We start from the raw sequence: 27183 nt of genomic DNA, 5'->3' as shown, positions 1-27183 counted from the left end.
TTCTCATCATTTAGAAGTTCCCACTGAATACTCAACTATGTTAAGAAATGATGTTGTTTACTTTTGAAATACTTAAAAACTGATAACTGCTCAAGGAAAGAAGAAAAAAGGTACTCAAACATGCTGAAACCCGGGACCTTTAGATCTTCAGACTAACGCTCTCCCAAATGAGCTATTTTGGCAAAGTCTGTGTATGGCAAAAGTCACTAAGACCTCAACTGAGCTATGTTTGCATGGTTACACAAGGTTTAGTATCAATATTTTTCTGTCATCATGATTGCATGAAATGAATAGAAAATATGTGTTTTATACTGTAAATATATCCATTACAAACCCTTAATCATACATTTAAGTAAAAGTTTTAACAAATTGTGGTCAGGAAGCATTGTTAGATTACTTCAAATTTTCATAATAGTTAGAGTAGCGTGACTTAAAACATGAAAACAATATTTAAGCTGTATTTATGCACCGTGTTGTTAAATAAACATTCTCATCATTTAGAAGTTACTACTGAATCCTCAACTATGTTAAGAAATGATGTTGTTTAAATTTGAACTAATTAAATTCTGATCACTACTCAAGGAAAAAAGAAAAATACACTCAAACATGCCGAAACCAGGGACCTTTAGATCTTCAGTCTAACGCTCTCCCAACTGAGCTATTTCGGCAAGGTCTGTGTATGGCAAAAGTCACTAAGACATCAACTGAGCTATGTTTGCATGGTTACACAAGGTTAAGTATCAATATTTTTCAGTCAGCATGATTGCATGAAATGAAAAGAAAATATGTGTTTTATACTGTAAATATATCCATTATAAACCCTTAATCATACATTTAAGTAAAAGTTTTAACAAATTGTGGTCAGGAAGCATTGTTAGATTACTTCAAATTTTCATAATAGTTAGAGTAGCGTGACTTAAAACATGAAAACAATATTTAAGCTGTATTTATGCACCGTGTTGTTAAATAAACATTCTCATCATTTAGAAGTTACTACTGAATACTCAACTATGTTAAGAAATGATGTTGTTTAAATTTGAAATAATTAAATTCTGATCACTACTCATGGAAAAAAGAAATATGCACTCAAACATGCCGAAACCAGGGACCTTTAGATCTTCAGTCTAACGCTCTCCCAACTGAGCTATTTCGGCATGGTCTGTGTATGGCAAGAGTCACTAAGACATCAACTGAGCTATGTTTGCATGGTTACACAAGGTAAAGTATCAATATTTTTCTGTCATCATGATTGCATGAAATGAAGAGAAAAGATGTATTTTATACTGTAAATATATAAATTACAAGCCCTTAATCATACATTTAAGTAAAAGTTTTAACAAATTGTGGTCAGGAAGCAGTTAGTTTACTTCAAATTTTCATAATAGAGTAGCATGACGGACAACATGAAAACAATATTTAAGATGTATTTATGCACCGTGTTGTTAAATAAACATTCTCATCATTTAGAAGTTACTACTGAATACTCAACTATGTTAAGAAATGATGTTGTTTAAATTTGAAATAATTAAATTCAGATCACTACTCAAGGAAAAAAGAAAAATGCACTCAAACATGCCAAAACCCGGGATCGAACCAGGGACCTTTAGATCTTCAGTCTAACGCTCTCCCAACTGAGCTATTTCGGCAAGGTATGTGTATAGCAAAAGTCACTAAGACCTCAACTGAGCTATGTTTGCATGGTTACACAAGGTTAAGTATCAATATTTTTCTGTCATCATGATTGCATGAAATGAAGAGAAAAGATGTGTTTTATACTGTAAATATATCCATTACAAACCCTTAATCATACATTTAAGTAAAAGTTTTAACAAATTGTGGTCAGAAAGCAGTTAGTTTATTTCAAATTTTCATAATAGAGTAGCATGATGGACATCATGAAAACAATATTTAAGCTGTATTTATGCACCGTGTTGTTAAATAAACATTCTCATCATTTAGAAGTTCCCACTGAATACTCAACTATGTTAAGAAATGATGTTGTTTACTTTTGAAATACTTAAAAACTGATAACTGCTCAAGGAAAGAAGAAAAAAGGTACTCAAACATGCTGAAACCCGGGACCTTTAGATCTTCAGACTAACGCTCTCCCAACTGAGCTATTTTGGCAAAGTCTGTGTATGGCAAAAGTCACTAAGACCTCAACTGAGCTATGTTTGCATGGTTACACAAGGTTTAGTATCAATATTTTTCTGTCATCATGATTGCATGAAATGAATAGAAAATATGTGTTTTATACTGTAAATATATCCATTACAAACCCTTAATCATACATTTAAGTAAAAGTTTTAACAAATTGTGGTCAGGAAGCATTGTTAGATTACTTCAAATTTTCATAATAGTTAGAGTAGCGTGACTTAAAACATGAAAACAATATTTAAGCTGTATTTATGCACCGTGTTGTTAAATAAACATTCTCATCATTTAGAAGTTACTACTGAATCCTCAACTATGTTAAGAAATGATGTTGTTTAAATTTGAACTAATTAAATTCTGATCACTACTCAAGGAAAAAAGAAAAATACACTCAAACATGCCGAAACCAGGGACCTTTAGATCTTCAGTCTAACGCTCTCCCAACTGAGCTATTTCGGCAAGGTCTGTGTATGGCAAAAGTCACTAAGACATCAACTGAGCTATGTTTGCATGGTTACACAAGGTTAAGTATCAATATTTTTCAGTCAGCATGATTGCATGAAATGAAAAGAAAATATGTGTTTTATACTGTAAATATATCCATTATAAACCCTTAATCATACATTTAAGTAAAAGTTTTAACAAATTGTGGTCAGGAAGCATTGTTAGATTACTTCAAATTTTCATAATAGTTAGAGTAGCGTGACTTAAAACATGAAAACAATATTTAAGCTGTATTTATGCACCGTGTTGTTAAATAAACATTCTCATCATTTAGAAGTTACTACTGAATACTCAACTATGTTAAGAAATGATGTTGTTTAAATTTGAAATAATTAAATTCTGATCACTACTCATGGAAAAAAGAAATATGCACTCAAACATGCCGAAACCAGGGACCTTTAGATCTTCAGTCTAACGCTCTCCCAACTGAGCTATTTCGGCAAGGTCTGTGTATGGCAAAAGTCACTAAGACATCAACTGAGCTATGTTTGCATGGTTACACAAGGTTAAGTATCAATATTTTTCTGTCATCATGATTGCATGAAATGAAGAGAAAAGATGTATTTTATACTGTAAATATATAAATTACAAGCCCTTAATCATACATTTAAGTAAAAGTTTTAACAAATTGTGGTCAGAAAGCAGTTAGTTTATTTCAAATTTTCATAATAGAGTAGCATGATGGACATCATGAAAACAATATTTAAGCTGTATTTATGCACCGTGTTGTTAAATAAACATTCTCATCATTTAGAAGTTACCACTGAATACTCAACTATGTTAAGAAATGATGTTGTTTACATTTGAAATACTTAAAAACTGATAACTGCTCAAGGAAAGAAGAAAAAAGGTACTCAAACATGCTGAAACCCGGGACCTTTAGATCTTCAGTCTAATGCTCTCCCAACTGAGCTATTTGGGCAAAGTCTGTGTATGGCAAAAGTCACTAAGACCTCAACTGAGCTATGTTTGCATGGTTACACAAGGTTTAGTATCAATATTTTTCTGTCATCATGATTGCATGAAATGAAAAGAATATATGTGTTTTATACTGTAAATATATCCATTACAAACCCTTAATCATACATTTAAGTAAAAGTTTTAACAAATTGTGGTCAGGAAGCATTGTTAGATTACTTCAAATTTTCATAATAGTTAGTGTAGCGTAACTTACAACATGAAAACAATATTTAAGCTGTATTTATGCACCGTGTTGTTAAATAAACATTCTCATCATTTAGAAGTTACTACTGAATACTCAACTATGTTAAGAAATGATGTTGTTTAAATTTGAAATAATTAAAATCAGATCACTACTCAAGGAAAAAAGAAAAATGCACTCAAACATGCCGAAACCCGGGATCGAACCAGGGACCTTTAGATCTTCAGTCTAACGCTCTCCCAACTGAGCTATTTCGGCAAGGTATGTGTATGGCAAAAGTCACTAAGACCTCAACTGAGCTATGTTTGCATGGTTAGACAAGGTTTAGTATCAATATTTTTCTGTCATCATGATTGCATGAAATGAAGAGAAAAGATGTGTTTTATACTGTAAATATATCCATTACAAACCCTTAATCATACATTTAAGTAAAAGTTTTAACAAATTGTGGTCAGAAAGCAGTTAGTTTATTTCAAATTTTCATAATAGAGTAGCATGATGGACATCATGAAAACAATATTTAAGCTGTATTTATGCACCGTGTTGTTAAATAAACATTCTCATCATTTAGAAGTTACCACTGAATACTCAACTATGTTAAGAAATGATGTTGTTTACATTTGAAATACTTAAAAACTGATAACTGCTCAAGGAAAGAAGAAAAAAGGTACTCAAACATGCTGAAACCCGGGACCTTTAGATCTTCAGTCTAATGCTCTCCCAACTGAGCTATTTGGGCAAAGTCTGTGTATGGCAAAAGTCACTAAGACCTCAACTGAGCTATGTTTGCATGGTTACACAAGGTTTAGTATCAATATTTTTCTGTCGTCATGATTGCATGAAATGAAAAGAAAATATGTGTTTTATACTGTAAATATATCCATTACAAACCCTTAATCATACATTTAAGTAAACGTTTTAACAAATTGTGGTCAGGAAGCATTGTTAGATTACTTCAAATTTTCATAATAGTTAGAGTAGCGTGACTTAAAACATGAAAACAATATTTAAGCTGTATTTATGCACCGTGTTGTTAAATAAACATTCTCATCATTTAGAAGTTACTACTTAATACTCAACTATGTTAAGAAATTATGTTGTTTAAATTTGAAATAATTAAATTCTGATCACTACTCATGGAAAAAAGAAATATGCACTCAAACATGCCGAAACCAGGGACCTTTAGATCTTCAGTCTAACGCTCTCCCAACTGAGCTATTTCGGCATGGTCTGTGTATGGCAAGAGTCACTAAGACATCAACTGAGCTATGTTTGCATGGTTACACAAGGTAAAGTATCAATATTTTTCTGTCATCATGATTGCATGAAATGAAGAGAAAAGATGTATTTTATACTGTAAATATATAAATTACAAGCCCTTAATCATACATTTAAGTAAAAGTTTTAACAAATTGTGGTCAGGAAGCAGTTAGTTTACTTCAAATTTTCATAATAGAGTAGCATGACGGACAACATGAAAACAATATTTAAGCTGTATTTATGCACCGTGTTGTTAAATAAACATTCTCATCATTTAGAAGTTACTACTGAATACTCAACTATGTTAAGAAATGATGTTGTTTAAATTTGAAATAATTAAATTCAGATCACTACTCAAGGAAAAAAGAAAAATGCACTCAAACATGCCAAAACCCAGGATCGAACCAGGGACCTTTAGATCTTCAGTCTAACGCTCTCCCAACTGAGCTATTTCGGCAAGGTATGTGTATAGCAAAAGTCACTAAGACCTCAACTGAGCTATGTTTGCATGGTTACACAAGGTTAAGTATCAATATTTTTCTGTCATCATGATTGCATGAAATGAAGAGAAAAGATGTGTTTTATACTGTAAATATATCCATTACAAACCCTTAATCATACATTTAAGTAAAAGTTTTAACAAATTGTGGTCAGAAAGCAGTTAGTTTATTTCAAATTTTCATAATAGAGTAGCATGATGGACATCATGAAAACAATATTTAAGCTGTATTTATGCACCGTGTTGTTAAATAAACATTCTCATCATTTAGAAGTTCCCACTGAATACTCAACTATGTTAAGAAATGATGTTGTTTACTTTTGAAATACTTAAAAACTGATAACTGCTCAAGGAAAGAAGAAAAAAGGTACTCAAACATGCTGAAACCCGGGACCTTTAGATCTTCAGACTAACGCTCTCCCAACTGAGCTATTTTGGCAAAGTCTGTGTATGGCAAAAGTCACTAAGACCTCAACTGAGCTATGTTTGCATGGTTACACAAGGTTTAGTATCAATATTTTTCTGTCATCATGATTGCATGAAATGAATAGAAAATATGTGTTTTATACTGTAAATATATCCATTACAAACCCTTAATCATACATTTAAGTAAAAGTTTTAACAAATTGTGGTCAGGAAGCATTGTTAGATTACTTCAAATTTTCATAATAGTTAGAGTAGCGTGACTTAAAACATGAAAACAATATTTAAGCTGTATTTATGCACCGTGTTGTTAAATAAACATTCTCATCATTTAGAAGTTACTACTGAATCCTCAACTATGTTAAGAAATGATGTTGTTTAAATTTGAACTAATTAAATTCTGATCACTACTCAAGGAAAAAAGAAAAATACACTCAAACATGCCGAAACCAGGGACCTTTAGATCTTCAGTCTAACGCTCTCCCAACTGAGCTATTTCGGCAAGGTCTGTGTATGGCAAAAGTCACTAAGACATCAACTGAGCTATGTTTGCATGGTTACACAAGGTTAAGTATCAATATTTTTCAGTCAGCATGATTGCATGAAATGAAAAGAAAATATGTGTTTTATACTGTAAATATATCCATTATAAACCCTTAATCATACATTTAAGTAAAAGTTTTAACAAATTGTGGTCAGGAAGCATTGTTAGATTACTTCAAATTTTCATAATAGTTAGAGTAGCGTGACTTAAAACATGAAAACAATATTTAAGCTGTATTTATGCACCGTGTTGTTAAATAAACATTCTCATCATTTAGAAGTTACTACTGAATACTCAACTATGTTAAGAAATGATGTTGTTTAAATTTGAAATAATTAAATTCTGATCACTACTCATGGAAAAAAGAAATATGCACTCAAACATGCCGAAACCAGGGACCTTTAGATCTTCAGTCTAACGCTCTCCCAACTGAGCTATTTCGGCATGGTCTGTGTATGGCAAGAGTCACTAAGACATCAACTGAGCTATGTTTGCATGGTTACACAAGGTAAAGTATCAATATTTTTCTGTCATCATGATTGCATGAAATGAAGAGAAAAGATGTATTTTATACTGTAAATATATAAATTACAAGCCCTTAATCATACATTTAAGTAAAAGTTTTAACAAATTGTGGTCAGGAAGCAGTTAGTTTACTTCAAATTTTCATAATAGAGTAGCATGACGGACAACATGAAAACAATATTTAAGCTGTATTTATGCACCGTGTTGTTAAATAAACATTCTCATCATTTAGAAGTTACTACTGAATACTCAACTATGTTAAGAAATGATGTTGTTTAAATTTGAAATAATTAAATTCAGATCACTACTCAAGGAAAAAAGAAAAATGCACTCAAACATGCCAAAACCCGGGATCGAACCAGGGACCTTTAGATCTTCAGTCTAACGCTCTCCCAACTGAGCTATTTCGGCAAGGTATGTGTATAGCAAAAGTCACTAAGACCTCAACTGAGCTATGTTTGCATGGTTACACAAGGTTAAGTATCAATATTTTTCTGTCATCATGATTGCATGAAATGAAGAGAAAAGATGTGTTTTATACTGTAAATATATCCATTACAAACCCTTAATCATACATTTAAGTAAAAGTTTTAACAAATTGTGGTCAGAAAGCAGTTAGTTTATTTCAAATTTTCATAATAGAGTAGCATGATGGACATCATGAAAACAATATTTAAGCTGTATTTATGCACCGTGTTGTTAAATAAACATTCTCATCATTTAGAAGTTCCCACTGAATACTCAACTATGTTAAGAAATGATGTTGTTTACTTTTGAAATACTTAAAAACTGATAACTGCTCAAGGAAAGAAGAAAAAAGGTACTCAAACATGCTGAAACCCGGGACCTTTAGATCTTCAGACTAACGCTCTCCCAACTGAGCTATTTTGGCAAAGTCTGTGTATGGCAAAAGTCACTAAGACCTCAACTGAGCTATGTTTGCATGGTTACACAAGGTTTAGTATCAATATTTTTCTGTCATCATGATTGCATGAAATGAATAGAAAATATGTGTTTTATACTGTAAATATATCCATTACAAACCCTTAATCATACATTTAAGTAAAAGTTTTAACAAATTGTGGTCAGGAAGCATTGTTAGATTACTTCAAATTTTCATAATAGTTAGAGTAGCGTGACTTAAAACATGAAAACAATATTTAAGCTGTATTTATGCACCGTGTTGTTAAATAAACATTCTCATCATTTAGAAGTTACTACTGAATCCTCAACTATGTTAAGAAATGATGTTGTTTAAATTTGAACTAATTAAATTCTGATCACTACTCAAGGAAAAAAGAAAAATACACTCAAACATGCCGAAACCAGGGACCTTTAGATCTTCAGTCTAACGCTCTCCCAACTGAGCTATTTCGGCAAGGTCTGTGTATGGCAAAAGTCACTAAGACATCAACTGAGCTATGTTTGCATGGTTACACAAGGTTAAGTATCAATATTTTTCAGTCAGCATGATTGCATGAAATGAAAAGAAAATATGTGTTTTATACTGTAAATATATCCATTATAAACCCTTAATCATACATTTAAGTAAAAGTTTTAACAAATTGTGGTCAGGAAGCATTGTTAGATTACTTCAAATTTTCATAATAGTTAGAGTAGCGTGACTTAAAACATGAAAACAATATTTAAGCTGTATTTATGCACCGTGTTGTTAAATAAACATTCTCATCATTTAGAAGTTACTACTGAATACTCAACTATGTTAAGAAATGATGTTGTTTAAATTTGAAATAATTAAATTCTGATCACTACTCATGGAAAAAAGAAATATGCACTCAAACATGCCGAAACCAGGGACCTTTAGATCTTCAGTCTAACGCTCTCCCAACTGAGCTATTTCGGCAAGGTCTGTGTATGGCAAAAGTCACTAAGACATCAACTGAGCTATGTTTGCATGGTTACACAAGGTTAAGTATCAATATTTTTCTGTCATCATGATTGCATGAAATGAAGAGAAAAGATGTATTTTATACTGTAAATATATAAATTACAAGCCCTTAATCATACATTTAAGTAAAAGTTTTAACAAATTGTGGTCAGAAAGCAGTTAGCTTATTTCAAATTTTCATAATAGAGTAGCATGATGGACATCATGAAAACAATATTTAAGCTGTATTTATGCACCGTGTTGTTAAATAAACATTCTCATCATTTAGAAGTTACTACTGAATACTCAACTATGTTAAGAAATGATGTTGTTTAAATTTGAAATAATTAAAATCAGATCACTACTCAAGGAAAAAAGAAAAATGCACTCAAACATGCCGAAACCCGGGATCGAACCAGGGACCTTTAGATGTTCAGTCTAACGCTCTCCCAACTGAGCTATTTCGGCAAGGTATGTGTATGGCAAAAGTCACTAAGACCTCAACTGAGCTATGTTTGCATGGTTAGACAAGGTTTAGTATCAATATTTTTCTGTCATCATGATTGCATGAAATGAAGAGAAAAGATGTTTTTTATACTGTAAATATATAAATTACAAGCCCTTAATCATACATTTAAGTAAAAGTTTTAACAAATTGTGGTCAGGAAGCAGTTAGTTTACTTCAAATTTTCATAATAGAGTAGCATGACGGACAACATGAAAACAATATTTAAGCTGTATTTATGCACCGTGTTGTTAAATAAACATTCTCATCATTTAGAAGTTACTACTGAATACTCAACTATGTTAAGAAATGATGTTGTTTAAATTTGAAATAATTAAATTCAGATCACTACTCAAGGAAAAAAGAAAAATGCACTCAAACATGCCAAAACCCGGGATCGAACCAGGGACCTTTAGATCTTCAGTCTAACGCTCTCCCAACTGAGCTATTTCGGCAAGGTATGTGTATAGCAAAAGTTACTAAGACCTCAACTGAGCTATGTTTGCATGGTTACACAAGGTTAAGTATCAATATTTTTCTGTCATCATGATTGCATGAAATGAAGAGAAAAGATGTGTTTTATACTGTAAATATATCCATTACAAACCCTTAATCATACATTTAAGTAAAAGTTTTAACAAATTGTGGTCAGAAAGCAGTTAGTTTATTTCAAATTTTCATAATAGAGTAGCATGATGGACATCATGAAAACAATATTTAAGCTGTATTTATGCACCGTGTTGTTAAATAAACATTCTCATCATTTAGAAGTTACCACTGAATACTCAACTATGTTAAGAAATGATGTTGTTTACTTTTGAAATACTTAAAAACTGATAACTGCTCAAGGAAAGAAGAAAAATGGTACTCAAACATGCTGAAACCCGGGAGCTTTAGATCTTCAGACTAACGCTCTCCCAACTGAGCTATTTTGGCAAAGTCTGTGTATGGCAAAAGTCACTAAGACCTCAACTGAGCTATGTTTGCATGGTTACACAAGGTTTAGTATCAATATTTTTCTGTCATCATGATTGCATGAAATGAATAGAAAATATGTGTTTTATACTGTAAATATATCCATTACAAACCCTTAATCATACATTTAAGTAAAAGTTTTAACAAATTGTGGTCAGGAAGCATTGTTAGATTACTTCAAATTTTCATAATAGTTAGAGTAGCGTGACTTAAAACATGAAAACAATATTTAAGCTGTATTTATGCACCGTGTTGTTAAATAAACATTCTCATCATTTAGAAGTTACTACTGAATCCTCAACTATGTTAAGAAATGATGTTGTTTAAATTTGAACTAATTAAATTCTGATCACTACTCAAGGAAAAAAGAAAAATACACTCAAACATGCCGAAACCAGGGACCTTTAGATCTTCAGTCTAACGCTCTCCCAACTGAGCTATTTCGGCAAGGTCTGTGTATGGCAAAAGTCACTAAGACATCAACTGAGCTATGTTTGCATGGTTACACAAGGTTAAGTATCAATATTTTTCAGTCAGCATGATTGCATGAAATGAAAAGAAAATATGTGTTTTATACTGTAAATATATCCATTATAAACCCTTAATCATACATTTAAGTAAAAGTTTTAACAAATTGTGGTCAGGAAGCATTGTTAGATTACTTCAAATTTTCATAATAGTTAGAGTAGCGTGACTTAAAACATGAAAACAATATTTAAGCTGTATTTATGCACCGTGTTGTTAAATAAACATTCTCATCATTTAGAAGTTACTACTGAATACTCAACTATGTTAAGAAATGATGTTGTTTAAATTTGAAATAATTAAATTCTGATCACTACTCATGGAAAAAAGAAATATGCACTCAAACATGCCGAAACCAGGGACCTTTAGATCTTCAGTCTAACGCTCTCCCAACTGAGCTATTTCGGCAAGGTCTGTGTATGGCAAAAGTCACTAAGACATCAACTGAGCTATGTTTGCATGGTTACACAAGGTTAAGTATCAATATTTTTCTGTCATCATGATTGCATGAAATGAAGAGAAAAAATGTATTTTATACTGTAAATATATAAATTACAAGCCCTTAATCATACATTTAAGTAAAAGTTTTAACAAATTGTGGTCAGGAAGCAGTTAGTTTACTTCAAATTTTCATAATAGAGTAGCATGACGGACAACATGAAAACAATATTTAAGCTGTATTTATGCACCGTGTTGTTAAATAAACATTCTCATCATTTAGAAGTTACTACTGAATACTCAACTATGTTAAGAAATGATGTTGTTTAAATTTGAAATAATTAAATTCTGATCACTACTCAAGGAAAAAAGAAAAATGCACTCAAACATGCCGAAACCAGGGACCTTTAGATCTTCAGTCTAACGCTCTCCCAACTGAGCTATTTCGGCAAGGTCTGTGTATGGCAAAAGTCACTAAGACATCAACTGAGCTATGTTTGCATGGTTACACAAGGTTAAGTATCAATATTTTTCTGTCATCATGATTGCATGAAATGAAGAGAAAAGATGTATTTTATACTGTAAATATATAAATTACAAGCCCTTAATCATACATTTAAGTAAAAGTTTTAACAAATTGTGGTCAGGAAGCAGTTAGTTTACTTCAAATTTTCATAATAGAGTAGCATGACGGACAACATGAAAACAATATTTAAGCTGTATTTATGCACCGTGTTGTTAAATAAACATTCTCATCATTTAGAAGTTCCCACTGAATACTCAACTATGTTAAGAAATGATGTTGTTTACTTTTGAAATACTTAAAAACTGATAACTGCTCAAGGAAAGAAGAAAAAAGGTACTCAAACATGCTGAAACCCGGGACCTTTAGATCTTCAGTCTAACGCTCTCCCAACTGAGCTATTTTGGCAAAGTCTATGTATGGCAAAAGTCACTAAGACATCAACTAAGCTATGTTTGCATAGTTACACAAGGTTTAGTATCAATATTTTTCTGTCATCATGATTGCATGAAATGAAAAGAAAATATGTGTTTTATACTGTAAATATATCCATTACAAACCCTTAATCATACATTTAAGTAAAAGTTTTAACAAATTGTGGTCAGGAAGCATTGTTAGATTACTTCAAATTTTCATAATAGTTAGAGTAGCATGACTTAAAACATGAAAACTATATTTAAGCTGTATTTATGCACCGTGTTGTTAAATAAACATTCTCATCATTTAGAAGTTACTACTGAATACTCAACTATGTTAAGAAATGATGTTGTTTAAATTTGAAATAATTAAATTCTGATCACTACTCAAGGAAAAAAGAAAAATGCACTCAAACATGCTGAAACCCGGGATCGAACCAGGGACCTTTAGATCTTCAGTCTAACGCTCTACCAACTGAGCTATTTCAGCAAGGTATGTGTATAGCAAAAGTCACTAAGACCTCAACTGAGCTATGTTTGCATGGTTACACAAGGTTAAGTATCAATATTTTTCTGTCATCATGATTGCATGAAATGAAGAGAAAAGATGTGTTTTATATTGTAAATATATCCATTACAAACCCTTAATCATACATTTAAGTAAAAGATTTAACAAATTGTGGTCAGAAAGCAGTTAGTTTATTTCAAATTTTCATAATAGAGTAGCATGATGGACATCATGAAAACAATATTTAAGCTGTATTTATGCACCGTGTTGTTAAATAAACATTCTCATCATTTAGAATTTCCCACTGAATACTCAACTATGTTAAGAAATGATGTTGTTTACTTTTGAAATACTTAAAAACTGATAACTGCTCAAGGAAAGAAGAAAAAAGGTACTCAAACATGCTGAAACCCGGGACCTTTAGATCTTCAGTCTAACGCTCTCCCAACTGAGCTATTTTGGCAAAGTCTATGTATGGCAAAAGTCACTAAGACATCAACTAAGCTATGTTTGCATAGTTACACAAGGTTTAGTATCAATATTTTTCTGTCATCATGATTGCATGAAATGAAAAGAAAATATGTGTTTTATACTGTAAATATATCCATTACAAACCCTTAATCATACATTTAAGTAAAAGTTTTAACAAATTGTGGTCAGGAAGCATTGTTAGATTACTTCAAATTTTCATAATAGTTAGAGTAGCATGACTTAAAACATGAAAACTATATTTAAGCTGTATTTATGCACCGTGTTGTTAAATAAACATTCTCATCATTTAGAAGTTACTACTGAATACTCAACTATGTTAAGAAATGATGTTGTTTAAATTTGAAATAATTAAATTCTGATCACTACTCAAGGAAAAAAGAAAAATACACTCAAACATGCCGAAACCAGGGACCTTTAGATCTTCAGTCTAACGCTCTCCCAACTGAGCTATTTCGGCAAAGTCTGTGTATGGCAAAAGTCACTAAGACATCAACTGAGCTATGTTTGCATGGTTACACAAGGTTAAGTATCAATATTTTTCAGTCAGCATGATTGCATGAAATGAAAAGAAAATATGTGTTTTATACTGTAAATATATCCATTACAAACCCTTAATCATACATTTAAGTAAAAGTTTTAACAAATTGTGGTCAGGAAGCATTGTTAGATTACTTCAAATTTTCATAATAGTTAGAGTAGCGTGACTTAAAACATGAAAACAATATTTAAGCTGTATTTATGCACCGTGTTGTTAAATAAACATTCTCATCATTTAGAAGTTACTACTGAATACTCAACTATGTTAAGAAATGATGTTGTTTAAATTTGAAATAATTAAATTCTGATCACTACTCATGGAAAAAAGAAATATGCACTCAAACATGCCGAAACCAGGGACCTTTAGATCTTCAGTCTAACGCTCTCCCAACTGAGCTATTTCGGAAAGGTCTGTGTATGGCAAAAGTCACTAAGACATCAACTGAGCTATGTTTGCATGGTTACACAAGGTTAAGTATCAATATTTTTCTGTCATCATGATTGCATGAAATGAAGAGAAAAGATGTATTTTATACTGTAAATATATAAATTACAAGCCCTTAATCATACATTTAAGTAAAAGTTTTAACAAATTGTGGTCAGGAAGCAGTTAGTTTACTTCAAATTTTCATAATAGAGTAGCATGACGGACAACATGAAAACAATATTTAAGCTGTATTTATGCACCGTGTTGTTAAATAAACATTCTCATCATTTAGAAGTTACTACTGAATACTCAACTATGTTAAGAAATGATGTTGTTTAAATTTGAAATAATTAAATTCTGATCACTACTCAAGGAAAAAAGAAAAATGCACTCAAACATGCCGAAACCCGGGATCGAACCAGGGACCTTTAGATCTTCAGTCTAACGCTCTCCCAACTGAGCTATTTCGGCCAGGTATGTGTATGGCAAAAGTCACTAAGACCTCAACTGAGCTATGTTTGCATGGTTACACAAGGTTTAGTATCAATATTTTTCTGTCATCATGATTGCATGAAATGAAGAGAAAAGATGTGTTTTATACTGTAAATATTTCCATTACAAACCCTTAATCATACATTTAAGTAAAAGTTTTAACAAATTGTGGTCAGAAAGCAGTTAGTTTATTTCAAATTTTCATAATAGAGTAGCATGATGAACATCATGAAAACAATATTTAAGCTGTTTTTATGCACCGTGTTGTTAAATAAACATTCTCATCATTTAGAAGTTACCACTGAATACTCAACTATGTTAAGAAATGATGTTGTTTACATTTGAAATACTTAAAAACTGATAACTGCTCAAGGAAAGAAGAAAAAAGGTACTCAAACATGCTGAAACCCGGGACCTTTAGATCTTCAGTCTAACGCTCTCCCAACTGAGCTATTTTGGCAAAGTCTGTGTATGGCAAAAGTCACTAAGACGTCAACTGAGCTATGTTTGCATGGTAACACAAGGTTTAGTATCAATATTTTTCTGTCATCATGATTGCATGAAATGAAAAGAAAATATGTGTTTTATACTGTAAATATATCCATTACAAACCCTTAATCATACATTTAAGTAAAAGTTTTAACAAATTGTGGTCAGGAAGCATTGTTAGATTACTTCAAATTTTCATAATAGTTAGAGTAGCGTGACTTACAACATGAAAACTATATTTAAGCTGTATTTATGCACCGTGTTGTTAAATAAACATTCTCATCATTTAGAAGTTACTACTGAATACTCAACTATGTTAAGAAATGATGTTGTTTAAATTTGAAATAATTAAATTCTGATCACTACTCAAGGAAAAAAGAAAAATACACTCAAACATGCCGAAACCAGGGACCTTTAGATCTTCAGTCTAACGCTCTCCCAACTGAGCTATTTCGGCAAAGTCTGTGTATGGCAAAAGTCACTAAGACATCAACTGAGCTATGTTTGCATGGTTACACAAGGTTAAGTATCAATATTTTTCAGTCAGCATGATTGCATGAAATGAAAAGAAAATATGTGTTTTATACTGTAAATATATCCATTACAAACCCTTAATCATACATTTAAGTAAAAGTTTTAACAAATTGTGGTCAGGAAGCATTGTTAGATTACTTCAAATTTTCATAATAGTTAGAGTAGCGTGACTTAAAACATGAAAACAATATTTAAGCTGTATTTATGCACCGTGTTGTTAAATAAACATTCTCATCATTTAGAAGTTACTACTGAATACTCAACTATGTTAAGAAATGATGTTGTTTAAATTTGAAATAATTAAATTCTGATCACTACTCATGGAAAAAAGAAATATGCACTCAAACATGCCGAAACCAGGGACCTTTAGATCTTCAGTCTAACGCTCTCCCAACTGAGCTATTTCGGCAAGGTCTGTGTATGGCAAAAGTCACTAAGACATCAACTGAGCTATGTTTGCATGGTTACACAAGGTTAAGTATCAATATTTTTCTGTCATCATGATTGCATGAAATGAAGAGAAAAGATGTATTTTATACTGTAAATATATAAATTACAAGCCCTTAATCATACATTTAAGTAAAAGTTTTAACAAATTGTGGTCAGGAAGCAGTTAGTTTACTTCAAATTTTCATAATAGAGTAGCATGACGGACAACATGAAAACAATATTTAAGCTGTATTTATGCACCGTGTTGTTAAATAAACATTCTCATCATTTAGAAGTTACTACTGAATACTCAACTATGTTAAGAAATGATGTTGTTTAAATTTGAAATAATTAAATTCTGATCACTACTCAAGGAAAAAAGAAAAATGCACTCAAACATGCCGAAACCCGGGATCGAACCAGGGACCTTTAGATCTTCAGTCTAACGCTCTCCCAACTGAGCTATTTCGGCAAGGTATGTGTATGGCAAAAGTCACTAAGACCTCAACTGAGCTATGTTTGCATGGTTACACAAGGTTTAGTATCAATATTTTTCTGTCATCATGATTGCATGAAATGAAGAGAAAAGATGTGTTTTATACTGTAAATATATCCATTACAAACCCTTAGTCATACATTTAAGTAAAAGTTTTAACAAATTGTGGTCAGGAAGCATTGTTAGATTACTTAAAATTTTCATAATAGTTAGAGTAGCGTGACTTACAACATGAAAACTATATTTAAGCTGTATTTATGCACCGTGTTGTTAAATAAACATTCTCATCATTTAGAAGTTACTACTGAATACTCAACTATGTTAAGAAATTATGTTGTTTAAATTTGAAATAATTAAATTCTGATCACTACTCAAGGAAAAAAGAAAAATGCACTCAAACATGCCGAAACCAGGGACCTTTAGATCTTCAGTCTAATGCTCTCCCAACTGAGCTATTTCGGCAAGGTCTGTGTATGGCAAAAGTCACTAAGACATCAACTGAGCTATGTTTGCATGGTTACACAAGGTTAAGTATCAATATTTTTCTGTCATCATGATTGCATGAAATGAAGAGAAAAGATGTATTTTATACTGTAAATATATAAATTACAAGCCCTTAATCATACATTTAAGTAAAAGTTTTAACAAATTGTGGTCAGGAAGCAGTTAGTTTACTTCAAATTTTCATAATAGAGTAGCATGACGGACAACATGAAAACAATATTTAAGCTGTATTTATGCACCGTGTTGTTAAATAAACATTCTCATCATTTAGAAGTTACTACTGAATACTCAACAATGTTAAGAAATGATGTTGTTTAAATTTGAAATAATTAAATTCTGATCACTGCTCAAGGAAAAAAGAAAAATGCACTCAAACATGCCGAAACCCGGGATCGAACCAAGGACCTTTAGATCTTCAGTCTAACGCTCTCCCAACTGAGCTATTTCGGCAAGGTATGTGTATAGCAAAAGTCACTAAGACCTCAACTGAGCTATGTTTGCATGGTTACACAAGGTTAAGTATCAATATTTTTCTGTCATCATGATTGCATGAAATGAAGAGAAAAGATGTGTTTTATACTGTAAATATATCCATTACAAACCCTTAATCATACATTTAAGTAAAAGTTTTAACAAATTGTGGTCAGAAAGCAGTTAGTTTATTTCAAATTTTCATAATAGAGTAGCATGATGGACATCATGAAAACAATATTTAAGCTGTTTTTATGCACCGTGTTGTTAAATAAACATTCTCATCATTTAGAAGTTACCACTGAATACTCAACTATGTTAAGAAATGATGTTGTTTACATTTGAAATACTTAAAAACTGATAACTGCTCAAGGAAAGAAGAAAAAAGGTACTCAAACATGCTGAAACCCGGGACCTTTAGATCTTCAGTCTAACGCTCTCCCAACTGAGCTATTTTGGCAAAGTCTGTGTATGGCAAAAGTCACTAAGACCTCAACTGAGCTATGTTTGCATGGTAACACAAGGTTTAGTATCAATATTTTTCTGTCATCATGATTGCATGAAATGAAAAGAAAATATGTGTTTTATACTGTAAATATATCCATTACAAACCCTTAATCATACATTTAAGTAAAAGTTTTAACAAATTGTGGTCAGGAAGCATTGTTAGATTACTTCAAATTTTCATAATAGTTAGAGTAGCGTGACTTACAACATGAAAACTATATTTAAGCTGTATTTATGCACCGTGTTGTTAAATAAACATTCTCATCATTTAGAAGTTACTACTGAATACTCAACTATGTTAAGAAATGATGTTGTTTAAATTTGAAATAATTAAATTCTGATCACTACTCAAGGAAAAAAGAAAAATGCACTCAAACATGCCGAAACCAGGGACCTTTAGATCTTCAGTCTAACGCTCTCCCAACTGAGCTATTTCGGCAAGGTCTGTGTATGGCAAAAGTCACTAAGACATCAACTGAGCTATGTTTGCATGGTTACACAAGGTTAAGTATCAATATTTTTCTGTCATCATGATTGCATGAAATGAAAAGAAAATATGTGTTTTATACTGTAAATATATCCATTACAAACCCTTAATCATACATTTAAGTAAAAGTTTTAACAAATTGTGGTCAGGAAGCATTGTTAGATTACTTCAAATTTTCATAATAGTTAGAGTAGCGTGACTTAAAACATGAAAACAAAATTTAAGCTGTATTTATGCACCGTGTTGTTAAATAAACATTCTCATCATTTAGAAGTTACTACTGAATACTCAACTATGTTAAGAAATGATGTTGTTTAAATTTGAAATAATTAAATTCTGATCACTACTCAAGGAAAAAAGAAAAATGCACCAAACATGCCGAAACCCGGGATTGAACAAGGGACCTTTAGATCTTCAGTCTAACGCTCTCCCAACTGAGCTATTTCGGCAAGGTATGTGTATGGCAAAAGTCACTAAGACCTCAACTGAGCTATGTTTGCATGGTTACACAAGGTTAAGTATCAATATTTTTCTGTCATCATGATTGCATGAAATGAAGAGAAAAGATGTGTTTTATACTGTAAATATATCCATTACAAACCCTTAATCATACATTTAAGTAAAAGTTTTAACAAATTGTGGTCAGAAAGCAGTTAGTTTATTTCAAATTTTCATAATAGAGTAGCATGATGGACCTTATGAAAACAATATTTAAGCTGTATTTATGCACTGTGTTGTTAAATAAACATTCTCATCATTTAGAAGTTCCCACTGAATACTCAACTATGTTAAGAAATGATGTTGTTTACATTTGAAATACTTAAAAACTGATAACTGCTCAAGGAAAGAAGAAAAAAGGTACTCAAACATGCTGAAACCCGGGACCTTTAGATCTTCAGTCTAACGCTCTCCCAACTGAGCTATTTTGGCAAAGTCTGTGTATGGCAAAAGTCACTAAGACCTCAACTGAGCTATGTTTGCATGGTTACACAAGGTTTAGTATCAATATTTTTCTGTCATCATGATTGCATGAAATGAAAAGAAAATATGTGTTTTATACTGTAAATATATCCATTACAAACCCTTAATCATACATTTAAGTAAAAGTTTTAACAAATTGTGGTCAGGAAGCATTGTTAGATTACTTCAAATTTTCATAATAGTTAGAGTAGCGTGACTTATAACATGAAAACTATATTTAAGCTGTATTTATGCACCGTGTTGTTAAATAAACATTCTCATCATTTAGAAGTTACTACTGAATACTCAACTATGTTAAGAAATGATGTTGTTTAAATTTGAAATAATTAAATTCTGATCACTACTCATGGAAAAAAGAAATATGCACTCAAACATGCCGAAACCAGGGACCTTTAGATCTTCAGTCTAACGCTCTCCCAACTGAGCTATTTCAGCATGGTCTGTATATGGCAAGAGTCACTAAGACATCAACTGAGCTATGTTTGCATGGTTACACAAGGTTAAGTATCAATATTTTTCTGTCATCATGATTGCAGGAAATGAAGAGAAAAGATGTATTTTATACTGTAAATATATAAATTACAAGCCCTTAATCATACATTTAAGTAAAAGTTTTAACAAATTGTGGTCAGGAAGCAGTTAGTTTACTTCAAATTTTCATAATAGAGTAGCATGACGGACAACATGAAAACAATATTTAAGCTGTATTTATGCACCGTGTTGTTAAATAAACATTCTCATCATTTAGAAGTTACTACTGAATACTCAACAATGTTAAGAAATGATGTTGTTTAAATTTGACATAATTAAATTCTGATCACTACTCAAGGAAAAAAGAAAAATGCACTCAAACATGCCGAAACCCGGGATCGAACCAGGGACCTTTAGATCTTCAGTCTAACGCTCTCCTAACTGAACTATTTCGGCAAGGTATGTGTATAGCACAAGTCACTAAGACCTCAACTGAGCTATGTTTGCATGGTTAAACAAGGTTAAGTATCAATATTTTTCTGTCATCATGATTGCATGAAATGAAGAGAAAAGATGTGTTTTATACTGTAAATATATCCATTACAAACCCTTAATCATACATTTAAGTAAAAGTTTTAACAAATTGTGGTCAGAAAGCAGTTAGTTTATTTCAAATTTTCATAATAGAGTAGCATGATGGACATCATGAAAACAATATTTAAGCTGTTTTTATGCACCGTGTTGTTAAATAAACATTCTCATCATTTAGAAGTTACCACTGAATACTCAACTATGTTAAGAAATGATGTTGTTTACATTTGAAATACTTAAAAACTGATAACTGCTCAAGGAAAGAAGAAAAAAGGTACTCAAACATGCTGAAACCCGGGACCTTTAGATCTTCAGTCTAACGCTCTCCCAACTGAGCTATTTTGGCAAAGTCTGTGTATGGCAAAAGTCACTAAGACCTCAACTGAGCTATGTTTGCATGGTAACACAAGGTTTAGTATCAATATTTTTCTGTCATCATGATTGCATGAAATGAAAAGAAAATATGTGTTTTATACTGTAAATATATCCATTACAAACCCTTAATCATACATTTAAGTAAAAGTTTTAACAAATTGTGGTCAGGAAGCATTGTTAGATTACTTCAAATTTTCATAATAGTTAGAGTAGCGTGACTTACAACATGAAAACTATATTTAAGCTGTATTTATGCACCGTGTTGTTAAATAAACATTCTCATCATTTAGAAGTTACTACTGAATACTCAACTATGTTAAGAAATGATGTTGTTTAAATTTGAAATAATTAAATTCTGATCACTACTCAAGGAAAAAAGAAAAATGCACTCAAACATGCCGAAACCAGGGACCTTTAGATCTTCAGTCTAACGCTCTCCCAACTGAGCTATTTCGGCAAGGTCTGTGTATGGCAAAAGTCACTAAGACATCAACTGAGCTATGTTTGCATGGTTACACAAGGTTAAGTATCAATATTTTTCTGTCATCATGATTGCATGAAATGAAAAGAAAATATGTGTTTTATACTGTAAATATATCCATTACAAACCCTTAATCATACATTTAAGTAAAAGTTTTAACAAATTGTGGTCAGGAAGCATTGTTAGATTACTTCAAATTTTCATAATAGTTAGAGTAGCGTGACTTAAAACATGAAAACAAAATTTAAGCTGTATTTATGCACCGTGTTGTTAAATAAACATTCTCATCATTTAGAAGTTACTACTGAATACTCAACTATGTTAAGAAATGATGTTGTTTAAATTTGAAATAATTAAATTCTGATCACTACTCAAGGAAAAAAGAAAAATGCACGCAAACATGCCGAAACCCGGGATTGAACAAGGGACCTTTAGATCTTCAGTCTAACGCTCTCCCAACTGAGCTATTTCGGCAAGGTATGTGTATGGCAAAAGTCACTAAGACCTCAACTGAGCTATGTTTGCATGGTTACACAAGGTTAAGTATCAATATTTTTCTGTCATCATGATTGCATGAAATGAAGAGAAAAGATGTGTTTTATACTGTAAATATATCCATTACAAACCCTTAATCATACATTTAAGTAAAAGTTTTAACAAATTGTGGTCAGAAAGCAGTTAGTTTATTTCAAATTTTCATAATAGAGTAGCATGATGGACCTTATGAAAACAATATTTAAGCTGTATTTATGCACTGTGTTGTTAAATAAACATTCTCATCATTTAGAAGTTCCCACTGAATACTCAACTATGTTAAGAAATGATGTTGTTTACATTTGAAATACTTAAAAACTGATAACTGCTCAAGGAAAGAAGAAAAAAGGTACTCAAACATGCTGAAACCCGGGACCTTTAGATCTTCAGTCTAACGCTCTCCCAACTGAGCTATTTTGGCAAAGTCTGTGTATGGCAAAAGTCACTAAGACCTCAACTGAGCTATGTTTGCATGGTTACACAAGGTTTAGTATCAATATTTTTCTGTCATCATGATTGCATGAAATGAAAAGAAAATATGTGTTTTATACTGTAAATATATCCATTACAAACCCTTAATCATACATTTAAGTAAAAGTTTTAACAAATTGTGGTCAGGAAGCATTGTTAGATTACTTCAAATTTTCATAATAGTTAGAGTAGCGTGACTTATAACATGAAAACTATATTTAAGCTGTATTTATGCACCGTGTTGTTAAATAAACATTCTCATCATTTAGAAGTTACTACTGAATACTCAACTATGTTAAGAAATGATGTTGTTTAAATTTGAAATAATTAAATTCTGATCACTACTCATGGAAAAAAGAAATATGCACTCAAACATGCCGAAACCAGGGACCTTTAGATCTTCAGTCTAACGCTCTCCCAACTGAGCTATTTCAGCATGGTCTGTATATGGCAAGAGTCACTAAGACATCAACTGAGCTATGTTTGCATGGTTACACAAGGTTAAGTATCAATATTTTTCTGTCATCATGATTGCATGAAATGAAGAGAAAAGATGTATTTTATACTGTAAATATATAAATTACAAGCCCTTAATCATACATTTAAGTAAAAGTTTTAACAAATTGTGGTCAGGAAGCAGTTAGTTTACTTCAAATTTTCATAATAGAGTAGCATGACGGACAACATGAAAACAATATTTAAGCTGTATTTATGCACCGTGTTGTTAAATAAACATTCTCATCATTTAGAAGTTACTACTGAATACTCAACAATGTTAAGAAATGATGTTGTTTAAATTTGAAATAATTAAATTCTGATCACTACTCAAGGAAAAAAGAAAAATGCACTCAAACATGCCGAAACCCGGGATCGAACCAGGGACCTTTAGATCTTCAGTCTAACGCTCTCCCAACTGAGCTATTTCGGCAAGGTATGTGTATAGCACAAGTCACTAAGACCTCAACTGAGCTATGTTTGCATGGTTACACAAGGTTAAGTATCAATATTTTTCTGTCATCATGATTGCATGAAATGAAGAGAAAAGATGTGTTTTATACTGTAAATATATCCATTACAAACCCTTAATCATACATTTAAGTAAAAGTTTTAACAAATTGTGGTCAGAAAGCAGTTAGTTTATTTCAAATTTTCATAATAGAGTAGCATGATGGACATCATGAAAACAATATTTAAGCTGTTTTTATGCACCGTGTTGTTAAATAAACATTCTCATCATTTAGAAGTTACCACTGAATACTCAACTATGTTAAGAAATGATGTTGTTTACATTTGAAATACTTAAAAACTGATAACTGCTCAAGGAAAGAAGAAAAAAGGTACTCAAACATGCTGAAACCCGGGACCTTTAGATCTTCAGTCTAACGCTCTCCCAACTGAGCTATTTTGGCAAAGTCTGTGTATGGCAAAAGTCACTAAGACCTCAACTGAGCTATGTTTGCATGGTAACACAAGGTTTAGTATCAATATTTTTCTGTCATCATGATTGCATGAAATGAAAAGAAAATATGTGTTTTATACTGTAAATATATCCATTACAAACCCTTAATCATACATTTAAGTAAAAGTTTTAACAAATTGTGGTCAGGAAGCATTGTTAGATTACTTCAAATTTTCATAATAGTTAGAGTAGCGTGACTTACAACATGAAAACTATATTTAAGCTGTATTTATGCACCGTGTTTTTAAATAAACATTCTCATCATTTAGAAGTTACTACTGAATACTCAACTATGTTAAGAAATGATGTTGTTTAAATTTGAAATAATTAAATTCTGATCACTACACAAGGAAAAAAGAAAAATGCACTCAAACATGCCGAAACCAGGGACCTTTAGATCTTCAGTCTAACGCTCTCCCAACTGAGCTATTTCGGCAAGGTCTGTGTATGGCAAAAGTCACTAAGACATCAACTGAGCTATGTTTGCATGGTTACACAAGGTTAAGTATCAATATTTTTCTGTCATCATGATTGCATGAAATGAAAAGAAAATATGTGTTTTATACTGTAAATATATCCATTACAAACCCTTAATCATACATTTAAGTAAAAGTTTTAACAAATTGTGGTCAGGAAGCATTGTTAGATTACTTCAAATTTTCATAATAGTTAGAGTAGCATGACTTAAAACATGAAAACAAAATTTAAGCTGTATTTATGCACCGTGTTGTTAAATAAACATTCTCATCATTTAGAAGTTACTACTGAATACTCAACTATGTTAAGAAATGATGTTGTTTAAATTTGAAATAATTAAATTCTGATCACTACTCAAGGAAAAAAGAAAAATGCACGCAAACATGCCGAAACCCGGGATTGAACAAGGGACCTTTAGATCTTCAGTCTAACGCTCTCCCAACTGAGCTATTTCGGCAAGGTATGTGTATGGCAAAAGTCACTAAGACCTCAACTGAGCTATGTTTGCATGGTTACACAAGGTTAAGTATCAATATTTTTCTGTCATCATGATTGCATGAAATGAAGAGAAAAGATGTGTTTTATACTGTAAATATATCCATTACAAACCCTTAATCATACATTTAAGTAAAAGTTTTAACAAATTGTGGTCAGAAAGCAGTTAGTTTATTTCAAATTTTCATAATAGAGTAGCATGATGGACCTTATGAAAACAATATTTAAGCTGTATTTATGCACTGTGTTGTTAAATAAACATTCTCATCATTTAGAAGTTCCCACTGAATACTCAACTATGTTAAGAAATGATGTTGTTTACATTTGAAATACTTAAAACTGATAACTGCTCAAGGAAAGAAGAAAAAAGGTACTCAAACATGCTGAAACCCGGGACCTTTAGATCTTCAGTCTAACGCTCTCCCAACTGAGCTATTTTGGCAAAGTCTGTGTATGGCAAAAGTCACTAAGACCTCAACTGAGCTATGTTTGCATGGTTACACAAGGTTTAGTATCAATATTTTTCTGTCATCATGATTGCATGAAATGAAAAGAAAATATGTGTTTTATACTGTAAATATATCCATTACAAACCCTTAATCATACATTTAAGTAAAAGTTTTAACAAATTGTGGTCAGGAAGCATTGTTAGATTACTTCAAATTTTCATAATAGTTAGAGTAGCGTGACTTACAACATGAAAACTATATTTAAGCTGTATTTATGCACCGTGTTGTTAAATAAACATTCTCATCATTTAGAAGTTACTACTGAATACTCAACTATGTTAAGAAATGATGTTGTTTAAATTCGAAATAATTAAATTCTGATCACTACTCATGGAAAAAAGAAATATGCACTCAAACATGCCGAAACCAGGGACCTTTAGATCTTCAGTCTAACGCTCTCCCAACTGAGCTATTTCGGCATGGTCTGTATATGGCAAGAGTCACTAAGACATCAACTGAGCTATGTTTGCATGGTTACACAAGGTTAAGTATCAATATTTTTCTGTCATCATGATTGCATGAAATGAAGAGAAAAGATGTATTTTATACTGTAAATATATAAATTACAAGCCCTTAATCATACATTTAAGTAAAAGTTTTAACAAATTGTGGTCAGGAAGCAGTTAGTTTACTTCAAATTTTCATAATAGAGTAGCAAGACGGACAACATGAAAACAATATTTAAGCTGTATTTATCCACCGTGTTGTTAAATAAACATTCTCATCATTTAGAAGTTACTACTGAATACTCAACTATGTTAAGAAATGATGTTGTTTAAATTTGAAATAATTAAATTCAGATCACTACTCAAGGAAAAAAGAAAAATGCAATCAAACATGCCGAAACCCGGGATCGAATCAGGGACCTTTAGATCTTCAGTCTAACGCTCTACCAACTGAGCTATTTCGGCAAGGTATGTGTATAGCAAAAGTCACTAAGACCTCAACTGAGCTATGTTTGCATGGTTACACAAGGTTAAGTATCAATATTTTTCTGTCATCATGATTGCATGAAATGAAGAGAAAAGATGTGTTTTATACTGTAAATATATCCATTACAAACCCTTAATCATACATTTAAGTAAAAGATTTAACAAATTGTGGTCAGAAAGCAGTTAGTTTATTTCAAATTTTCATAATAGAGTAGCATGATGGACATCATGAAAACAATATTTAAGCTGTATTTATGCACCGTGTTGTTAAATAAACATTCTCATCATTTAGAAGTTCCCACTGAATACTCAACTATGTTAAGAAATGATGTTGTTTACTTTTGAAATACTTAAAAACTGATAACTGCTCAAGGAAAGAAGAAAAAAGGTACTCAAACATGCTGAAACCCGGGACCTTTAGATCTTCAGTCTAACGCTCTCCCAACTGAGCTATTTTGGCAAAGTCTGTGTATGGCAAAAGTCACTAAGACCTCAACTGAGCTATGTTTGCATGGTTACACAAGGTTTAGTATCAATATTTTTCTGTCATCATGATTGCATGAAATGAATAGAAAATATGTGTTTTATACTGTAAATATATCCATTACAAACCCTTAATCATACATTTAAGTAAAAGTTTTAACAAATTGTGGTCAGGAAGCATTGTTAGATTACTTCAAATTTTCATAATAG

At 31.6% G+C, this 27183-nt stretch overlaps 13 non-coding genes across 13 annotated transcripts; all 13 read right to left on the bottom strand.

The window, feature by feature from the left end:
• Window positions 1–1573: 1573 nt before the first annotated feature.
• On the bottom strand, window positions 1574–1646 carry TRNAF-GAA (transfer RNA phenylalanine (anticodon GAA)). Its single transcript has one exon. It is a non-coding gene; the product is annotated as a tRNA-Phe (tRNA).
• Window positions 1647–4005: 2359 nt separating this feature from the next.
• Window positions 4006–4078, bottom strand: TRNAF-GAA (transfer RNA phenylalanine (anticodon GAA)). The gene has a single exon. It is a non-coding gene; the product is annotated as a tRNA-Phe (tRNA).
• A 1386-nt stretch (window positions 4079–5464) lies between these two features.
• Window positions 5465–5537, bottom strand: TRNAF-GAA (transfer RNA phenylalanine (anticodon GAA)). Its single transcript has one exon. It is a non-coding gene; the product is annotated as a tRNA-Phe (tRNA).
• Window positions 5538–7409: 1872 nt separating this feature from the next.
• TRNAF-GAA (transfer RNA phenylalanine (anticodon GAA)) lies at window positions 7410–7482 on the bottom strand. Its single transcript has one exon. It is a non-coding gene; the product is annotated as a tRNA-Phe (tRNA).
• A 1872-nt stretch (window positions 7483–9354) lies between these two features.
• Window positions 9355–9427, bottom strand: TRNAF-GAA (transfer RNA phenylalanine (anticodon GAA)). Its single transcript has one exon. It is a non-coding gene; the product is annotated as a tRNA-Phe (tRNA).
• Window positions 9428–9846: 419 nt separating this feature from the next.
• TRNAF-GAA (transfer RNA phenylalanine (anticodon GAA)) lies at window positions 9847–9919 on the bottom strand. The gene has a single exon. It is a non-coding gene; the product is annotated as a tRNA-Phe (tRNA).
• Window positions 9920–12758: 2839 nt separating this feature from the next.
• On the bottom strand, window positions 12759–12831 carry TRNAF-GAA (transfer RNA phenylalanine (anticodon GAA)). The gene has a single exon. It is a non-coding gene; the product is annotated as a tRNA-Phe (tRNA).
• A 1872-nt stretch (window positions 12832–14703) lies between these two features.
• Window positions 14704–14776, bottom strand: TRNAF-GAA (transfer RNA phenylalanine (anticodon GAA)). Its single transcript has one exon. It is a non-coding gene; the product is annotated as a tRNA-Phe (tRNA).
• A 1872-nt stretch (window positions 14777–16648) lies between these two features.
• On the bottom strand, window positions 16649–16721 carry TRNAF-GAA (transfer RNA phenylalanine (anticodon GAA)). The gene has a single exon. It is a non-coding gene; the product is annotated as a tRNA-Phe (tRNA).
• A 905-nt stretch (window positions 16722–17626) lies between these two features.
• TRNAF-GAA (transfer RNA phenylalanine (anticodon GAA)) lies at window positions 17627–17699 on the bottom strand. The gene has a single exon. It is a non-coding gene; the product is annotated as a tRNA-Phe (tRNA).
• Window positions 17700–19090: 1391 nt separating this feature from the next.
• Window positions 19091–19163, bottom strand: TRNAF-GAA (transfer RNA phenylalanine (anticodon GAA)). Its single transcript has one exon. It is a non-coding gene; the product is annotated as a tRNA-Phe (tRNA).
• A 4310-nt stretch (window positions 19164–23473) lies between these two features.
• On the bottom strand, window positions 23474–23546 carry TRNAF-GAA (transfer RNA phenylalanine (anticodon GAA)). The gene has a single exon. It is a non-coding gene; the product is annotated as a tRNA-Phe (tRNA).
• A 2850-nt stretch (window positions 23547–26396) lies between these two features.
• Window positions 26397–26469, bottom strand: TRNAF-GAA (transfer RNA phenylalanine (anticodon GAA)). The gene has a single exon. It is a non-coding gene; the product is annotated as a tRNA-Phe (tRNA).
• Between the last annotated feature and the right edge of the window lie 714 nt (window positions 26470–27183).

This window comes from Taudactylus pleione, unplaced genomic scaffold (genome assembly GCF_031769625.1).
Source record: "Taudactylus pleione unplaced genomic scaffold, aTauple2 ptg000593l, whole genome shotgun sequence".
Lineage (NCBI taxonomy): Eukaryota > Metazoa > Chordata > Amphibia > Anura > Myobatrachidae > Taudactylus > Taudactylus pleione.
Note: the sequence above shows the minus strand (reverse complement) of the source record. Positions and strands in the feature narration are given on the sequence as shown.